This window comes from Peromyscus leucopus, chromosome 7 (assembly GCF_004664715.2).
Source record: "Peromyscus leucopus breed LL Stock chromosome 7, UCI_PerLeu_2.1, whole genome shotgun sequence".
In the NCBI taxonomy this organism is placed as follows: domain Eukaryota; kingdom Metazoa; phylum Chordata; class Mammalia; order Rodentia; family Cricetidae; genus Peromyscus; species Peromyscus leucopus.
Genome location: NC_051069.1, coordinates 76,960,094 through 76,979,356, shown reverse-complemented (window position 1 = coordinate 76,979,356; position 19,263 = coordinate 76,960,094).

Sequence of the window (19,263 nt, the reverse complement as noted above, 5' to 3'; positions counted from 1 at the left end):
TGCTGTTCAGAGCATTGAGGCTTAACCTTTCAGGTACAGACTGTTGAACTTGAACTATTTAAGATTTAAATGATGCTATAATGCCTCTACAAGTGGCTAAAGTTGCCATGGTAAGGTCATGGTAATTGTAGGTACCCCTGGAAGACTTTTGGTTATGGTTATCATCTTAATTCCTATCCCCAAGTAGTTCTTCCTTCCATTTTCCTCAACAGCTGCTCCTTAATTTTCTCTGTTTTCTGTGATTTCTTTTTTAACCACAAGCAAATTCAGAATGGTCTCTTGTGTGACAAAAGTTTTCCTGGAGAGACACAACACACACACACACACACACACACACACACACACACACATCTACTTACCTCAGAGGCCACAACAGACCCAAGTACACATACCACCAAAGTTCAACTTGGTGGACAAGTAAGTTTTATTGGGGTTATATATAGGTATAGGGTAAGGAGTTACGTACAGGAGTAAAAATGGCCCCAAAGACAGCTGCATCACCAAAGCCCAATCTAGTATGGGTGACAGCTCACAAAGCTGGGAACCTGGAGCACACAGGCCAGCCAGCAGACAGCTCAGTTGGTTGGAGTGTACCATTTCCAAGTGGCTCAGTTGATCTAAACAGGCAGTGGGTCTGGTCTGAGAGTGGTCTTCACAGCTTAGCTTGTCTGAGCTGCAAGTGACTATTGGCCGCTTGGCTGTTTACTCTGGGAGGTAGGGACCTAGAGAATCTGGTCAGTTTCAGGAACTTCTAGAAGCAATATTGAATTGTTTACCATAAGGAAATTCCCTGGAGGATAGAATGTTTCAGTCTTGGAGGAATCTGTTATACAACAAGGTCCCTTTTTCCTCCACTAAAACAAAACAAAATAAAACAGATACTATGATGACAGGGTGTCATCTCTGGACCACATATTTGAACAGACTCCTGTGCATTGCTCTGTCTCTTTTGAGAGCGGAGGGAACGCACTGTGAAGTCCTGCGGCTAGTGAGGACCAGTCCATTCCTGCCTCCTCAGCAGTACTAGTGCTTAGTATGTTCTCTTTGTAAGCTTCAGGTAGGGTTGGGTTTTATTAGAACAGTTTTACTGATGCTTTACCACGTTCTCTTAGCTCAAAGGTACTTTGGCAGCCAGGTTGAGCTGCTCATAAAGATATAGGAAGTGGTCTTCCCCCCGCAAATCCCAACCAATGGACTCCCTACAGTCCCTAATGAGATTTGGTTATTTTTCTGCTAGACTTTTTTTCTTTGATAAAGGCCTTTTATCTTGCAAGATGAATAATTAAAAAATACATTCAGGGGAAATTATCGTGTTCACAGGCTTTCCAAAAGTCTTTGCATGTGGCCTCTGTGTGTGTTGCCCTGAGCCACTTTGAGGTGTTCAGCAGCCTTGAGGGCTGGGAGCGTGCTTGGAGGTGAAAGCACCAGTCCCTGGGACGGCGGAGACTTCAGGGATAGGGAATGTCGCCCTTCCTTTCAAGCCTTCATGCTTGTGACTTAATTTTGAGATATCATTTGTCTTAGAACAGTCTTAGATGTACAGAAAAAGTACAAAGATGGTGTAAGATTCTCATATTCCCCAATTTTATTTGTAGCAATTAAGTTACATCTTCCTTTGGCATGGTGCATTGTTGCGATCAATTGACTGATACTGAAAGATTGTTATTAAATAACGTCCACAGCTTCTTTAGATGTCTTTACTTCCCCCAGCATTCCCTTTTGCATTCAGAGTCATATTCAAGATGCTGTGTTGCAGCTAGTCATTTGCCTGTCATGCCTCCTCAGGTTCTTCTTGGCTCCAGCAGTTTCTAGGGCTTTCCTTATTTTGATGACTTTGACAGCTTGGGTAGTGACTGGTCAAGAATTCTGTAGAATGTCTCTTAATCCTTAACACTGGTAAGGATTCAGGAAAATGAAACACTTCTACATATATGGTAGGTATTTAAACTATGACAGCCACTAACAAAATTAGTACAGAGGTTCCTAAAAAAATAAAGATAAAGCCACTATATGACCCCAGCTATACAATTCTTAGGCTATTGTGTGACTCTTTTCCTGGAGGAATGTGAACAAAAGTTTATTTACCTCAGATAGGGCACTAAGAAATTATCTCAACCAAATTAGCTTGGTGAATCAATGAGTTTAACTGGGGTAGCCTTCAGGAGCAGATATTAAGGATTATGTGCACCACCATGAATGATTTGCAGGGAGCCACACCACTGGAGAAAAATTTCCCCCACCAAGAATTGTCAACCACCTGTAGACCCTTGGAGCAGGGAAGAGACTTTTGAGTCACCTCTTGGGTGTCCTGGGGAGCCCTCCTCTTGAATCTGAGCACTTCCCTACTTCCACAACTGGATGTTAGTGGGTCCAATCTGGTAAGACTCTTATAGGTAACCACGACCACACTGATTTCAAATTGGCAATGGCCATGTCATGGCCCAGAGGGTAGAGTTCTCCAATATAGATATATACATGGCATATTCAAAATTAACATACAACACAGGCACCTGCAGTACTAGTCAAAGCAGCTAGTTTGTGAGATTAGCTTAGAATGCCCACCAACAGATGGGTAGATGAAGAAAATGTGGTTTTATCCAGCCAAAAAGAAGAATAAAATTGTATTACTTGCAGATTCAGAAACATAAATGTCAAGATTTCTCTCATTTTCAAAAAGCAAATTATGCATATCATCTCTATCCATTGATCCATCCATCTATCCATCCATCCATCCATCCATCCATTGATCCATCGATCCATCTGTCCATCAATCCATCTATCCATCTATCATCTGTTTATCTGTCTGTCTATCTATTTATCTGGCATGAAAGTAGAAGAGGGACTATTTGGGAGCAAGAAGAAGACTAGCAGGAGGGAGAAAGAAGCAAGAGATGGATGGATGTGAGTAGAGAGCATGACATATATGTATGAAAATGTTGGAATGAAAACCACCATTTAATTATTAAAATGCAAATGCAAATTAACTTGTTCAATTAAAAAAAGGGCCAAGTAACTTGCCCAAGGGCACAGAGATACTAAGGAAATGGAGTAAGGACTTGCTGTGGTGACTAGATATAAAACCTGGGCTGGTTACACTTGGCACTGCTTGCCTCCCTATAAGCATGGCCTCGGAGAGAGAAAACAGCAAGAAAGGCACAAATAATCAAATAGTAAAGGTGTCAAACAATTGTCTGTGACTAACAGTAGTCACCAGCTGCCACTAAACAGTGCCGATTATAAGAAAGCTCTGCTACAGATTTGCCTGTGTGCACCCCACAGGTAAGTACCAATCCTTGCTTTTGTGTTTAGGGACACATTTGACTAGAAAAGACTGGTTACTAGGAGTTATGCTGTGCACAGCAGTTATTGCTGATCCAAGTTCCTTTAAACCAGTGATTCCTCACAGTTTCACAGCCACTGTTTTTGTTCTCAGTCATTATCTCTTGCTCAGCCTATCTCAGTAGAATCTTTATGGGGTTTTCGGCTTGTACCCCTTAAATACGTTGTCTCTCTGATAAGTCTTCTGCTTAAAACCCCTTGCTGTATCCTCAGTGCTGATGGAATAGAATCCCACTGGAGGCCTACTCAGTCTTTCCTCTCCTTCTGTCTTTAGTTGCTTCGCCCCATTATTGTGCTTATCCTCAGAAGTGCCCTGTTGAGAGACAAACCTTTTCTCACTGAATGGGACTTCTGCTCATTCTTCGGCTCACAGCTCAAACACTTCTTGCTTTTCCCAGACACTTCGTTGAAATGCATCCTCCTTTTATAGAACTCCAGCCCATGTCGTACTCATAATTCATTGCCGCTGTCATAAAACTTCTCCTGTAGCCTTCTACTCCAACAGTAAATAAGTTTGATTTTGTGGGCCACCAGGTCTTTAACACAGCAACTCAAGTCTGCAGTAGTAGTTAAAAGGGTCCATAGGCAGCATGGAAGCAAATGGTTCTATGTTCCTAGAAAATTTTGCTTCACTTATCATTAACAGATAAATTTTCTATGGTGAGAAGACTTGAGCAGTTCATTTCTCTGTTCTCAGCACTCATCTGGACCAGCATACAGTAGCTAGTAGATGCTACACAGGTAGATAAACAGACAAATAAATGAAGTAACATCAAGGTGAGAGCTAAGTACTTAAGGTTATCAACAAGAACCCAGCTAACTGAATCATGATGAAAGAAATACATCATATCTGCCCACAGAGAACCATTCACGTGCATGTCAGGAAACTCAGAGGCAACACTTTGACTGCTACTGGATTAGTGTGACCAGAGAGACATCTCCATCCCACAGTCAGGCTGTCAGGAACTGAAATGAACCTGCAGCCTTAGCCTGTGGGATCAGTCCTATACAATCCATGTCTCAAAAGAAATGTTACAGTAAGGAGGAAGTTTAATAAACTTGAACTACTTTCCATGGATACATTCTTAGTGGGCTTTGCTCCAGTGCGCTCTCAGGTCGGACTGTGCAACCATTAGCCTTTATGAACTTTAAGACTGGAAGCTTCTAAGCCTCTGATTTACTGATGCTACAAGGGTTGGTTAGCCCTTATTCATGCAGCTAAGGGACTGCAGGGGTGACTGATTCCACATGGTAGAGGATTTATAGACTTTTTAAATCCTCTGAGGAGGAGGAGGCTATCTGGAAAATTCACCTGAGTACCTCATTTCCTGAAAAAGCTGGAAAACTAGTGAGCTCCCAAGGAAAGCAGTTACCATATATTGGCTTTTAAGACATATTTTAAAAAGCACTTTTCAATGTTATAGACATTTTATTGAGTTAAGCAACTGAAGAATTGTGCTGAGCAACATTTTGGTATTAGTTTTGATTTGGTAGGAGGAAGAAAAGCCATGATAATACAGGACATTTAGAAATATTTTTCCTCCTCTAAAATGGAATAGGAGAGCACAAGATGAACAATTTGGAAAAGGGAACAAATGACCTGTATTTAACTGAATTGGACTGACTTTCATTTTTACTGAATTATTTCCTTTATTTTATTCCATTTTAGTTTTCTGGGTCCAACCTCTTTCATAGGATTTCATACAATGAAGAAAAGAAGGGGAAAAGTTGACTTTGTACAAAATCTGAAAACAGAATGGCAGACCATATGATTTCTAGGTTAAATGTGAAAGTGTCCAAGATTACATATAATGAACAAACACACAGAAAATTAAGAGTCAAAGCATACTGAAATACTTATTTGATGAGTGTCTTCTTCATGAATCAGGAATCATGCTACAAACTGGGGAATTAATTATGATTAAGCCTATCCCCATTTTTCAAGACTCCACAGACTGATTGGGAAGTATTCTAGTTATCTATTGATGAATATCAAACTACCCTAATTGTTGTGATATAAAATAATAATACATTTTGCTCTTAGATTCTGTGGCTAGGGATTCAGACAGGGCTTCTTAGGAGTGGCTTATTTTCTCTCCACTGGGACTACCTCATGTCTTTTCTCCCCCTCATGTCTGGTTTCTAGGTTAAAATAATCAGTGGGGCTTGGTTGTAGGTATTGGCTGGAGTCAAGAAGCTTAGTTTCTTCTATCATAGTTGCTGAGCTCCAAAAGGAGTGTAGGAGAGATGGATGGACTCAAGACACCAAAGTGGAAGCCAAAAGGTCTCTTGAACTAACAATAAAAATCATGCATCATTAGCTCTATATAATGTTATTACAAACAAGTCCATAGGAACATTTCAAATTCAAAGGGAGATAAATTGAGATAAACCCAGTTTTTGAAGGTCTAGAGGAAAGTCCACACAACAGAAGAGCATACTTAAGGGAGATGTTACTGCTGTTATCTGTAGAAAATCCAACCTCATGGGCAAGGTAAATGTAATGCATAGTGTTGAATGTTTAGTTACCTATTGCTGAGAAATAGCTCACCCAATAACTTAGTGTCATGAAACAATGATTGTTAATATCATGTAGGTAGTCAGTACCACACAATATTAAATAATATTGCTCATATGGGTTTACTTAATCAGAAACTAGGATACCCAAGTTTGTTTCACTCATGTTTGGTGCCTCAGTTGGAGTATCTAGAATGGTAAGACTTTTTGGTTATTCGTCTAAATTTCCAGAACTAGAAGAATATTCATCAAATGACATCCACTAAAGTCATGAAGTCAGTCAAAATTAAGGGATGATAAATATATCAAAGGCATGACATGTATTTGCAGGAATGGAGTGTTATTGGCAGTCACTATCACAGACTAGGTATAATAAAAGGATTTTGGGAACCTAGATGAAGGATTACACTATGGTGTCAGGTTGTCCCTGGCTGTGTAAGGTGCAGGAACAGATTGGAGCATGTTGGCAGTGGTATATAGAAAGAAAGATAGTGAAGCTGAACTGTGAGGGCTAGAGGTAGAATGTACATGGAGGGCATTGTTAGCAGAAGACATTGCATGAGAAAGGAAAGAGATGCTAGAAATAGAGTGTATATATATATATATATATGAATAGTTATTAATATTAATAATTCTAAGTAGGTAAATATGTGTCTAGGCATGGGGTTATGGGAGAATTGGGGTAAAGGGCAGGATTAGAAGATGAGCTACCCTCAGGAAGTTTATAACATATTTCAAGGATTTCTGGATCCTGGTGAGTTGTTTGAACTTCATTATATTGCCAAGAAATTAGAAGTTCTATTAAACCTTTCTGGTTAAAGTGAGGGAAAATGGTTGCAATGAAGTTCTGACAGCTTACAAAAGATCTTGTAAAGGTTTATCAATGGACAGACAAACTCTAGTTAGGTACACAGAAAAGGCAAAAATCACTAATTGAGTATGTTTTTATTTAATCACCCCTATAATTCCCAATAACTTGAGAGGTAAAATATTGTTACAGTTAATCTAAAAATTAAACAGCTGTCGTCTTCACATTTTTGCCAATGTATAGTATATGTTCAACTGATTTTCTGCTGAAGTTAATTACATTTCTGTGTGAATTGTGTGAATGTGCACAGTTCTTCTAGGCAATTGTTGGCAGATAGGAAAAATTATCAAGCAAGTGATTAAAAAATGATCTCATTTTTTTAAAACTAAGTAGTTTGCAATTTTAATTTAGATTTAGGGATTAAATGTTTTAGCCTACGATGATGTCATGGATGGCAACTGCTGAGAACATCTAATCTGTATCCTCAACTGTTTAATAAAATCTAATTATAGGCATTATGGAGGTTGTAGTGGGTCCATTCTAACATGATGAAGAGGAGCTTTGAAGTACTTAATACTTTCTGTAAACAAAAACGTCTTAGACTCAGTAGTGGCTGGAGTTTATTATTCATTTATTCATACTTGCATTACATTCTGTTTCACTGACAATTTTGCTGAAAAAAACACATTGAGTGCACAATTCATGGGCCTTTCTAAAAATGAGAAATTGTTATCATTTAGTTGGGATTACCAATGGATTTTCTAAGCAACCATCCAAATAACAATGGGGTCACAATAGTGTAAATCCAAGTTTGGCAAACCATTTCAGGTCCTACGTTTTCCTGTGTATTCATCTTGTGAATATTGATTTAGCACCTGGGATTCATAGGCACTTGGTGGGGATGTATCTATTAACAGACCCAGATCCTTACTGGCAGAACTTCATGTTCTAGTGGTCTAGTGATGTAACACAGGCATGATGATGGGGTACGTTAGATGGGATGAATGCTTTGAAGTGAAATAAAGGAGGGCAGGATACTGCACCTGGAACTTTGCAACTGACAGCAGGTATGTGTCTTAAAGGAAGGAGGCATCTTAGTTGGATATAACTGAACTTGGGAGGCTCCATCCATGCAAAGATCAGAGAAAAGGTTCTAGGAAACGAGACTATTATAAATTCTCCAAATCAGGGATGAGTGAGGTACCAGGCAATTGCAAGGAGGCAGTGTGACTGCAGATCAGGGATGGGGTCACCGCTGTTACTGCTTGGTATTTGGCTTTTTATCTGGAAGAAGGAAGTCACTAGAGATGTTAGAGCGGGTGCCTGGTATAACTGACTTTGGCTTGTAGAGGGGTTTCTGGGGTGGCAGGCTGAGAATCAACTGTCGCGTGTTCATTCCCCAGGCTGCTAAAATAAAACTTTATCCTTCAAACAAAGATATTTATTCATCCCCTTCCAAAGACAGGTCGTTTCAGGACCGCACCTCTTCTGAGAACGCTAAGGAGAATCTCTCCTTCCCACTTAGAGATCCTGATAGTTTTGGCAATCATTGGCATCTGTTGGTTTGTAGCTGTCACTCCAATCTCTAACCTTCCCTTACCCAGCCTTCTCTGGTCTGCCTCCATCTTGCTTTCTGTCTCTTCTGTTGTAAGAGTACCAGCTCTTAGACTTAGGCCTGATCGAATCCCATATTATTTCATCTTATCTTGCTTTTCAACTCTATCTGCAAAGGTTTTAATAAGGTCACAGTTAAGGTACTGGGATTTAGAACTCAAATGTATGTTTTGGGGACCATGTTCAACCTGCTCTGTGGAGTAAAGCTAGAGGCATGGAGACCACCATCTGGAAAAGATCACAGAGGGTGACTGGACCATGGTGGAAACAGCTGGGAGGCAAAAAAATGATTTCATTCTGGATGTGTTTTGACAATACCCTAACAAACTGGTGATAGAGTATGAACATACCATGGGTCCAAGGTGACTCCAAGACTTTGGGCCTGAGTAACAAGAATGAAAAAGTTATGCTCTGCTGAGATGGGAAGACTTTGGGAAGATTTAGCTTTGGAGAAAAAGATCAGTTCAACTTTGAATATGCTAGGGTTAAGAAGGCTTTTAGATATGCTTGTGAAGGAACTCTTGTACAGTGGGAGCTGTGGTGGAATTTGGAAATCACAAACCAGGAAAAAACATCAATCTTGAGACAATGCTTACAAACCACAGTTTGTATCATAGACAGCCCAAACCCCAAAATCCATTTTTATTCCCTAGTTATCCTCTCCTTTGGCAGGGAATGCTGGGAAGGGACCAGAGAGAAAGGATGGGTGTGCATCCATCTAAGAGATAGGCTAGCCATATCCTGACAGAGAATCACACCGCATCAGGCTAATGCAGACTCCCAGCAGTAACCCAAGTTCACTAAGCAAATGGGGAGAGGGGAAAATAGGCAGAAACATGTAGGGTTTAATTTTGGCTGCTGAACCGTGCTTACATTTTTCAGTATTTTCTTCAGGAAATCTTTTTTTCCAGCAGTACATAAATTTGTTTTGCCAATTTGTCTTGCTTTGAGGCCAGGAGAAACCTGCACTTTAATCTATAACTTTCTCCCCCAATGCATGCCTAGGATCCACTCTCCATACTAGGAGTCTCTGACTCAATGGATCCTCTTGTTGCTATGGTAACCACTATCCCTGATACCTACCAGGAACATCCTAGAGCCAGATTTCAAGCATGGGTGAGACCCACAGGACTATGAATTATTCTCATTGTTTTTCATTCTTATCCAAGTGTTTAAGGTTAAGATTAGATACTGATATGAAAATTATGGACATTATTCTTTAGCAAGCATTTTTTAAACAAGTGGTATCCTAAAGGATGAAGATACAGAATAAACAATGTGGTAAAATTCTTCCTTTTACATAGTCTTCATTTTAGTTTGGGAAAATAGACAATTAGTTATCAGAGTATATAGATAACATGTATAGTGATTCAGATGGCATTGGGAAAACAGGCAATAGAGAGGTGTGGGGAGCCTTGAGGGTGGGGAAGGGATTATGTCTTTAAGTAGAGACATTACAAAGGATGCTTGAGCAAAGACCTTAGGGCACGCAAACCTTGTAGATTCTGAGAGGCATTTCAAGCAGCAAAATAGCTAAGTGCAAAGGTCCTGTGGCAGGAAAACATCTGACAGTTTGAAGCCTATTAAAGAGACCAGGTGGCTTGGAGTGCAGAGAACAAGAGAGAGAGAGTTCAGTTTCTCAGGGTAGAAACCACCAGGCATTCAAGACTTCTGTCACAGCTTTGGCTTTTTAGTCACAGAGATCAGGATGGGAAAGAAGGTTTTAGGAGACAAAGGATACTGACATGCAGCAGGCAGCATCACAGACTGCTGTATTGTGAATAGACTTACAAGGCTAGGAGACTAAGGGAGGAGCCGACAGAGGCTTGGCAGTGCTGTGTATAAGAAGCAACTGTAACTTGGACCAGAGTAGCAGAAGGGGAGGCCATCTTGTGAGAGGAGAAATCAGCAGGATTTGTGTATGTGGTAGGTGTGAGCTTGACAGACAGGAGCTAGTGATGACACTAAGATTTGGGCTGGGGGAGGGGTGGATTTATAAATTCTATTTTGGATCAGAAATCAGTGAGATGCCTGTTAGTTATGTAAGATGTACAGTGGGAGTCCAGAAGAGAAGCAGGAGCTGGATACATAAATTGGAGGTTGTTTACACAGATAGCCCTTAAAGGCATAAAGTAGAATTAAGTTATGAAAGGCAAAGGACTAGAAATGACCATAGGATAGAAAAAGCCCAAAGGCCAAGTTTTGGACCTTCTGGTCCTAGGAGATTATAACAGTAAAAAAGACAGACAGGGGATGAGGACAAAGACAGAGCTGTCACCTCAGTGAGGAGGTGCATACTTGAAGTGTTTTGTATCCACGTGGCTGTGTATTCATGTGCAGTGTGTGTGTTTGTTTGGAGGATATAAATTTACATTGAGTGTCTTTCCTAATCTCTCTCTCTTACTCTTTTCTCGCTCATGTGCATGTGTGTGTTATATGTGTGCATGGTGTGTGTGTGTGTGTGTGTGTTTATGAATGATCTGTAGGCCAAAGATTGATGTTGCGATTTTTTGGATGGCTCTTCACCATATTCATTGAGGAAGAGTTTCTCAATAAAATCTAGAACTCCCTGATATGGTCGTTGGGCAAATCAGCTTGTCTCTGACCTCCAAGGGCTAGAATTGAAATTGTAGGGGAGCTTCCATGCCTGTTGGGTCTAGAGATCTGTTGCTGGAGGGCTTCACTCCAGGTTCCCCAAGCCCTGCAGTCCCACAACCCACTTATAAAATAATCACTCAGATGCTTATATCACTTATAAACTGTATGGCCGTGGCAGGCTTCTTGCTAACTGTTCTTTTATGTTAAATTAACCCATTTTTATAAATCTATACCTTGCCACGTGGCTGGTGGCTTACCGGCGTCTTTACATGCTGCTTGTCCTGGCGGTGGCTGCAGTGTCTCCCTCCTCAGCCTTCCATTTCCCAGAATTCTCCTCTCTCCTTGTCCTACCTACTTCCTGCCTGGCAACCTACTTCCTGCCTGGTCACTGGCCATCGGTGTTTTATTTATATAGAGCAATATCCACAGCAGAGATCTAAGCTCAGGTTCTTGTGTTTATGTGGTACATAATTTGACTTCTAAACCATCTTTCCAGCCCACCCTACCCCTCCACTGTCTGAGACAGAGTCTCTGACTGATTCAGTCCACTGACTAGATAGTAGGGTTCAGGAAGCCTCCTTTTTTCAGCCCCCCCCCTGCCCCCAGCACAGGGCTATAGATGTGACCTCTGTGTCTGGCTTTTATATATCATTGGGCATCCTAACTCGGGCTTTTATGCTCATGTAGCAAGTATTTTACTGACTGAGCCATCTCCCCAACTTGGGAGGACTCATACTTTCAGTGAGACTCTCTTGGTCCAAAACATTTGTGTCCAGCGTGTTTATAGTGATCTGATTTTATTTTTGAAATGTCTGAGACTGTTATCTTGGAGCCCAGCAGAAGCACAAAAAAATACTACCATGTTGCAAGCCTGACAAGCTCTCCTCCGTGAGAGAGTGGGAGTGTGGTATAAAGCAGCACGTGGAAACTAGGGATCTACCTTTTGTGAATTCCTCTCCGATTCCCACTTTTCTTTTCTGTCAAAAGAGGCAGCTGAAGCATGCATTCTCTCAGACTTCCCTGAGATGTGTTCTGTGGCACTCCTTCATTTTATGAGATGGTTTCACCTTAGGCGTGCTCAGGGCTCAGGACAGGATAAAATCACCGGCTGTGAACTGAGACTTTAAAGGCTAGCACCATGCAGATCACCTGTCTCTGGAAGAACTATTTGCCTTGAGCAGAAAATCAGAGTGAATATGAACTGTGGGAAAGGTGATATAGTGGGCTGCAAAGACGTGGGCATGGCTCTCTCTCTTTATGGGAATGTCATCTGCAAGTTAATGTGGTTTCCAGATCACTGATTCACAAAATGGAGACTTGCAGGGAGCATGGCAGGCTGCGTCGCAACAGCCGAACGCCCCTTGTTTTCCCTGGGGCCAGATCAACACCTGTTACTCCTATCCATGCCATAGCAAGCCAAGCAGGATACGCCGATTCCTGGACAGGTCTGTTTCTCGGGATCCTGTTTGTTCCCTTCTGGGTTCCCTGTGTCTCGCACAATGCCAAGTGTATTTGAGCCTTCGGTGTATATATGCTGAATGAGTGAGTGTTGAAGGAACTTGGTGTCTCACAGACTTGCAGAAAAGGATTCAACTCCATGTGACAGGTGAAAGGTCCTCTTTCGTGTCTTTACTTTTTGAGTTGGAGATCCTTCCTTCAGGAATTTACTTAGCAGCCTTTGGTGAGGTCACACTGCGTGGTGGAAGATGCAGGGAGCTGTAGCTTGCCTTCTCCTGCTAGTACAGCCCTCTCAGGATGTATAATTAGATGAGGTATATAGCCTGGAGAGACCTGTGTGGAAAACATATCATCAGAACTGATTGGTGCTTCATTCAGTGCTAACATTCTTATTTCTCTTCCTGTTCTTTGTAGATGCAACAGGACTCACTGGAATTCAAATACAAATTTCCTCTTGGTAATAAATATTTTATTTGGTCCAATTTATATCATCTTAGTAAAACTAAAATGAATTGTTTGAGGCTTGAAATTTTAAATCCTTTATGAAATAAAAAATTCTTTATATAGTTTGTCATTATAATGTTGATTTTGTAAGAAATCTAAGGCTTTTAAAATGATTACTGCTTCATGAAATGATCTTTTATTCTGTAGGTTGGGACCAACTCACCCTCTAGACAATCCCATTAGCCGCTGGTGACCGAAACATGATGGTTTATTTCACAGCAGTTTGTATCCTTTCCAACCATTGTGGGTTCTGGGGCATCAGAGGTCACTGTGGCCTTCTGAAGATGTCCTAGCATTGTCCCAATACTCATTCAAACAAATTCTTAAAGCTCATTTCTTATGGAATGTATTTCCTTATAAATTGTTCAATACAACATGAAAAAAGACACATAACATAAATGTTTAAAGTTCTAAACAGAGAAACAAATTGAAATATAATTGTTATCCAGTTTTTAAAAATTGAGAATATTTAAATGAAGCAATTAAATGTAGCCAACATATATATTGTTAATGAATAGACTATTTCAAATAAAAAGAAGCAAGAAAGGAAAATAGATATTTCAGTCTGAATGAACAGATGAACAGAATTCACTATAATGAAGAAAAACTGGTAATACTTAGGCCGTCTGCTGGGCTAAATAAATCATGGTACTTGCATAAGACATGCTATGGTATAATAATGAATAATTTTACAAAATTATTTTTATTCCCGAAGATGGACATTTGATAGTTTACCTCATGGAAAGTCATTACAAACAAAACTTATGTATGGCATACTACAGAATTATAAAAGCTGTGTGTGTGCTCAATACCCACACACCATCTTAAATGTCAACAAAAGAAATTAAGTGGTTTTCTTACTTTTTTTGTGTTTTTTATTTTTACTTTTGCAATTAACATATGTCTTACATATAGACTTTTGTAAATAAAATTATTTTAGAGATAACTCTATGCTATTTAAATGGTTTAAAAGTCAGAAATTGATAAATTATTTTGCTTCCCCCAATATTTTATTGTTTTTTTAAGGATATGCACAATGACACATGGTGGAAATGTTCTGAATGGACACAGAAATGAAGTTTAGTAATGCAAAACCTGCAGAACTGAAGACTGAGCCCTCATCAGGAACATCCTGCTGACTGCAATTGGTTGTCTCACACCTGTCAATGCATCCACACGACCCCACAAACATTGTCTTGTCCCAAAATGAACTGTGCAAAACATATTTTGGAAAATTTCAGTAAACGGCTTGTAAATACAACTTCTTAGCCAGGTATGGTGGCTTACAGTTGTAATACCACCATTACATAGAGACTAAGGCAGGGGGATTGTCTCAGATTTGAAGTCTGAGACCAGCCTGCGCTATACAGTGACTTCTAGCCTTGTGTGAGCTATAGGCTGAGATACTGTCTAAAATAAAGAACTACAGCTTCCTACCATGGAGCCAATGGTGTTGCACAGCCTTTCTTATCTAATGAGCCTCTGGGAAACGTTGTGCATGACAGGAGGGTGGCACAGAGAAGGGGCTGAGGGAAGAAAAGTCTAGAGACAATAGGTATTGATGAGATACCGTGAGGCAGAGAGGAAGATGGAAGTGGTTATTTCTGGAATTTCTCACCCATAGGCTAATATGAACTTAAGGAGCAAGAGCATCCCATGATGGAATTCTCGGTTTTTCACTTTGCAAGCCAGATGCCAGTGAAATCTTTAAGGAGTTAGATGAATAGGCTCATAACAGGGGAAGGACAGTAGGTGGACAGACTGCATTTCAGTTCCCAGTGCACGGGCCAGAATGTGCTGGTAGGATTTGGGGTTTGATCTCCCAACCCAGGCAGGTCTGGAGTGATGGACAGAGAGTCTTTAACTAATAAAAATAGGTATGATGAAACCAAGGGTGAGTGACATCAGTAACCGAAGACCATGGCTCAAGATGAAGTCATTATCAGAGCAGTGATTCCAAGTGTGTTTTTCAAACCACGATGGCTCCAAGCTGGTAAAAAGAAACAGAGATCAAAACCAAGAGGTGAGAGAATTAAGGAAGGCAGAGAGGAAGTAACAGACAGGGCACTGTCCAGTGCTCCACTCTTCCTGTTCAGCTAGTGAATCACAAGACCCTGAAAATCCTATGGATGAACAGTTTGGGCAGCTTCCACCAACAAAGCCATCCCTTCCTACTTAAAGGATCACATCAGGCTTGCTTGTCTTTTTTTTTTTTTGGTTTTTGGTTTTTCGAGACAGGGTTTCTCTGTGTAGCTTTGCGGCTTTCCTGGAACTCACTTGGTAGCCCAGGCTGGCCTCGAACTCACAGAGATCTGCTTGGCTCTGCCTCCCAAGTGCTGGGATTAAAGGCGTGTGCCACCACCACCCATCGGGCTTGCTTGTCTTTTACCATGTTTATTTACTAAGGTGACCTTTGCAGTTCACACTGAAGCTGGGATGATTTCATGCCAGAAAGTTGAACATCTTTCTACACAAAAAGGACTAGAAAATGAAGTGTTGGGAGCTAAAGATCATGTCAAGTTCATAGAAAAGTTTTCTCCACTTGGCCATTCATTTTATTTTTGCCTCATCTGATAGGAATGTGAGAGCCATTGCTTTTTGGTTTCACTTCCCTGACTCTCAGCCATTTTTTCATTTACTTACTCACTCAGTGGGTATTTGAGGACCAGATACTCAATTGGCCACTCAGGATTCAGCAATGAGGAGCACAGATGTAGTACCTCCCTCAAGGGACAATGGAAGTCAGGGACATTGACACTCTCTGGGCTCTGGGAACACTTTTTTGAAGGATGCAACATTTAAGCCAAAGAGTGCAGGGCAAGAGGACATTATGCTAGTAATAGGAGATGAGTTGGGGAGAGAGTAGAGAAAGCCTAAGGAGTGAAGAGCTGAAGGAAGAAAAGAGGGGGTCATGAAATAGTTTGAAACAGAGAAGGAGAAGTGTACAAGGTAAGGCTGAAGAGAGTGGGCATGAGCCATATGGCCTTTGTCAATTGTACCAAGCATTTTATTTTTATCCATAAGCTCATTCATAGTTGCCACTGTCCAAAGAGGAAGTTGTTAAGAAGTGATGGACTCTTCCATGTATTGGCAGTGGCCTGTGTCCTTCCTGGTATGTGACACTTTATGGAGTAATACTCCCTTCCTAGGAATAGGATTGTTATAACTTCGAGGCTCATAGCAGTTGGAAAGCGTGAAAGCTTTCCTCTGTTTCCATTCCATGTTGAGTCATTTTAGTGTGCACCTGTCAAGAACCATAGCTAATGTTTACTTGTCACCAATCTCCCTTCCAGATGATCTGAACAAGAATCACATCAGGTCATTTTATCAGTGTGTGCTAAGATCTGATAAGAGCAATAGAAGACAGCTCTGGTACAGCACCATTACTCAGGCCACAAGGGAAGTTTCAGAAGCCTTTCTTACCATGGCCACCCCTCAGCAGCCATCCGCACATCGTGTGAAATTTAGATATTGAAGGGGAAGGTGGGGTGAGTGGGAAGGAAGGTCTAAAATGTTAATTTGTAAGGAAAGCAGAAAAAATAAGGACCTTCGTCGATTAAACATGTATTATCACTCTGTAGAACAACATAGCGTTGGTTTGCTAGACCCTTGACACCAAAGTCAGCTGTATGTATTGTACATTTATTTACTTTGTTTCTTTTGTATTCTTTCTTTCCTCCCCACTCTCTCTCTCTTTTCTTCTTTCCTTTTTGTCTACACCAGAGAAGCTTTGCAAAGTTAAAAAACCAAAGTGAAATTAGAACATCATAGGCTGATGTCTATTCAGTGATGCACAGTTCTTTTAAGTACCCACATCATTCTGGTGCGTATTTTTCTCTGACTTGATATTAACAATGGTTCTTTCCATATTATTTAATTCTGTAGCTATGTGTTCACAGTGTGAAGAAACAAACATAGCCCCTTCAAGAAATGATTCAAGGTGACTAGAACTGCGATTGTAACTTTTATAATTACTTGGCAGAAGGCAGAGAGAAGATTGGTTGGACTTCAGCACTAACTTGCAGAAGTTTCTGCTTTGTGGGTGCCCGGTGCATTGTGAAAACTGCCATCGTCTTTCTTCACCTGCTGCCTGGTTGTGATTCATATAACTAAACCTATCCCAGTAACTGCAAGGTCTCAAGACACGTGGATCTCAGTCCTGCTCAAAGAAGTAGACCACTGTATAGTAGTTTCCTATGAGACTGAAACATTTTATCCTGCAAAGAAGCTCCTTAGGACAAAAAGTAAACAACTCCAAATTGCTTTAGGAAGTTTCTGAAACTGACCAAATTCACTAAGCCCTTCCTTCCCAAGAGAAAACAATAAAGACTGTCCAAAGTCAAATTCAGACAAGCCAAGTTGTAAAGAAGACTCTCAGTTAAACCCAGGTGCCTGGAAGAAGCAGCCTGAAAAGCAGCAGAAATCAGATGAGCTGCATGGAATAGGTTTAAACTTGAGCTATCATACAAACTTTTAACCTCTTGAACGGCCTACAGGCTGTGCAGTGTGCTACAGGTTCCCAGGTTTGGTGACTTGTCGCCTATGCTGGGGTGGTCTTTGGTGATGTAGCTGTCTTTGAGTCATTTCTGCTCCTGTACGTAACCCCAATAAAGCTCATAGATTCATCAAGTTGAACTTTGATGGTATCCATAGTTGACCTGTTGTAGGCTTCCTCTCTGGGATGAGTAGACATGTGTGTGTTGCATTCTCCAGGAAAAGAATGTCACACAACACAGATAACTTAGATTGGAAAGTGAGAAAAGCACATATATAGACAACTGTCTAAGTGCTTTTCATATAACCATGCATGTGTGTGTATGTGTACTCACATGTTCTTGTGTGTGTACCTTGCCTCACTTTAGGGAATGTGAAACTGCTCACAGGAAAATCTTTATAATAATGTGATGTTAAATTGGAATTAGGAAAAATAAAATAAAATCAAGACTGTATATAAGATGGGGAAGCCTGATGGTGACCATTGAGATCTACTTGAATTCTAAATGAAAGAGTTACAATCTGTGTTTGAATTTGATACATTCAAAGGGAAAGTGAAGCGTAGTCAAGCACATCATGTTCAGTACCATAAGGCAGGCCACAGCAAATCAATTGGCACAGATGAGGTCACACCAGCTCCAAACTTCAGTGGCCTGTCACAATCATGTTTATTTCTTATCTCAAACAGGCTGAGCAGCTAGCTCTCTAGGACAACACACTATAGGGACCTGGAGGTCCAGTGCACTTCTCATGGGTGACTATATAAGTCAAGACTATCGTGTTTGCTGTAAAGGGAGAGGCCAACTGAAAGACACTGCTAGTGGCAACTCATTGGCTGTAGTTCAATGACTATTTTTACTACAAAAGCCCCAAATTGTAGTATTTCCTGACTTCACCATCTATGACACCTATACAAGGTACTCAGACACTCTAAAGCTGAATTTCCAAAGAACTCTTAGAGGGGCTGGAATGTGACTCCATAGAAAATGACCTAAGCCTGAGTTCAAAAAGTCCCCCAGCCAAGTTTAGCCAGTCAACTAAACAGTTTCAAACCTGGCCTTATAAGGCTAGGGGACCCAGACTTACAGGATAGGCTGTTACTGAACATATATGACTAAAAAGTCCGCAATGGGTGGAACTCTTACTGGTCCCATCCAATCAACATGCACCCATGTAATTGCTCCTTGACTGCTAAGTTAGAACAAAGATTAGCTCACCATGCTTAAATATCCCCAAGTTCCCGTTTAATAGGGCCTGTGTGCCTTTGTCCCGAGTCACCATCGCATTTTGTGTGGATGGTTGACCCCTGCATGCTGGCTATTTCTACGGAATAAATGCCCTTTGAGTTTGCATACTATTTGAGTCTGGGGTCTTTCTTCAGTGATTCTCGGACCCTTACACTCTTTCTGTTTGCTTATTTGTTTTTTGAGACGGGGTCTCATTATGCCACTCTGGCTGTCCTAAAACACCCTCTATAGACCAGGCTGGCCTTGAACTCATAGAGATCCCCCTGCCTCTGCTTCCTAATTCCTGGACCTAAAGGTGTATGCTACCAAGTCTGGCTAAAGAACTCTTTCATATGGAATTTCATTCAAGTATGATAACCAAGGAGCAAAAACATGGTGTTGAGTAAATTCAGAGAAAGAGTTCTCAGCTCCTTAGAGTGGTCATGGAAGACCTCAGTGGAGGAAGTTGGACACAAATTGAGACTTAGAGGAAAATGAGGACTTAGGGAGACCTAAGCTCAGAGAAGGAATAGCAGACATGCTCCATTACAGGGTCTGGGTCGCCTGGTGCCTCAAGGGACCTTTTGAGGGGATTGGAATCCCATGTGGTGGCCATATTGCAGGGGTCACAGGGATTTTTGTTCAGCTCAGTAAGTATTTGGGACCAGGAGGTCCCTGCTGCTGTCACTGGTAAGTCTACTTAGT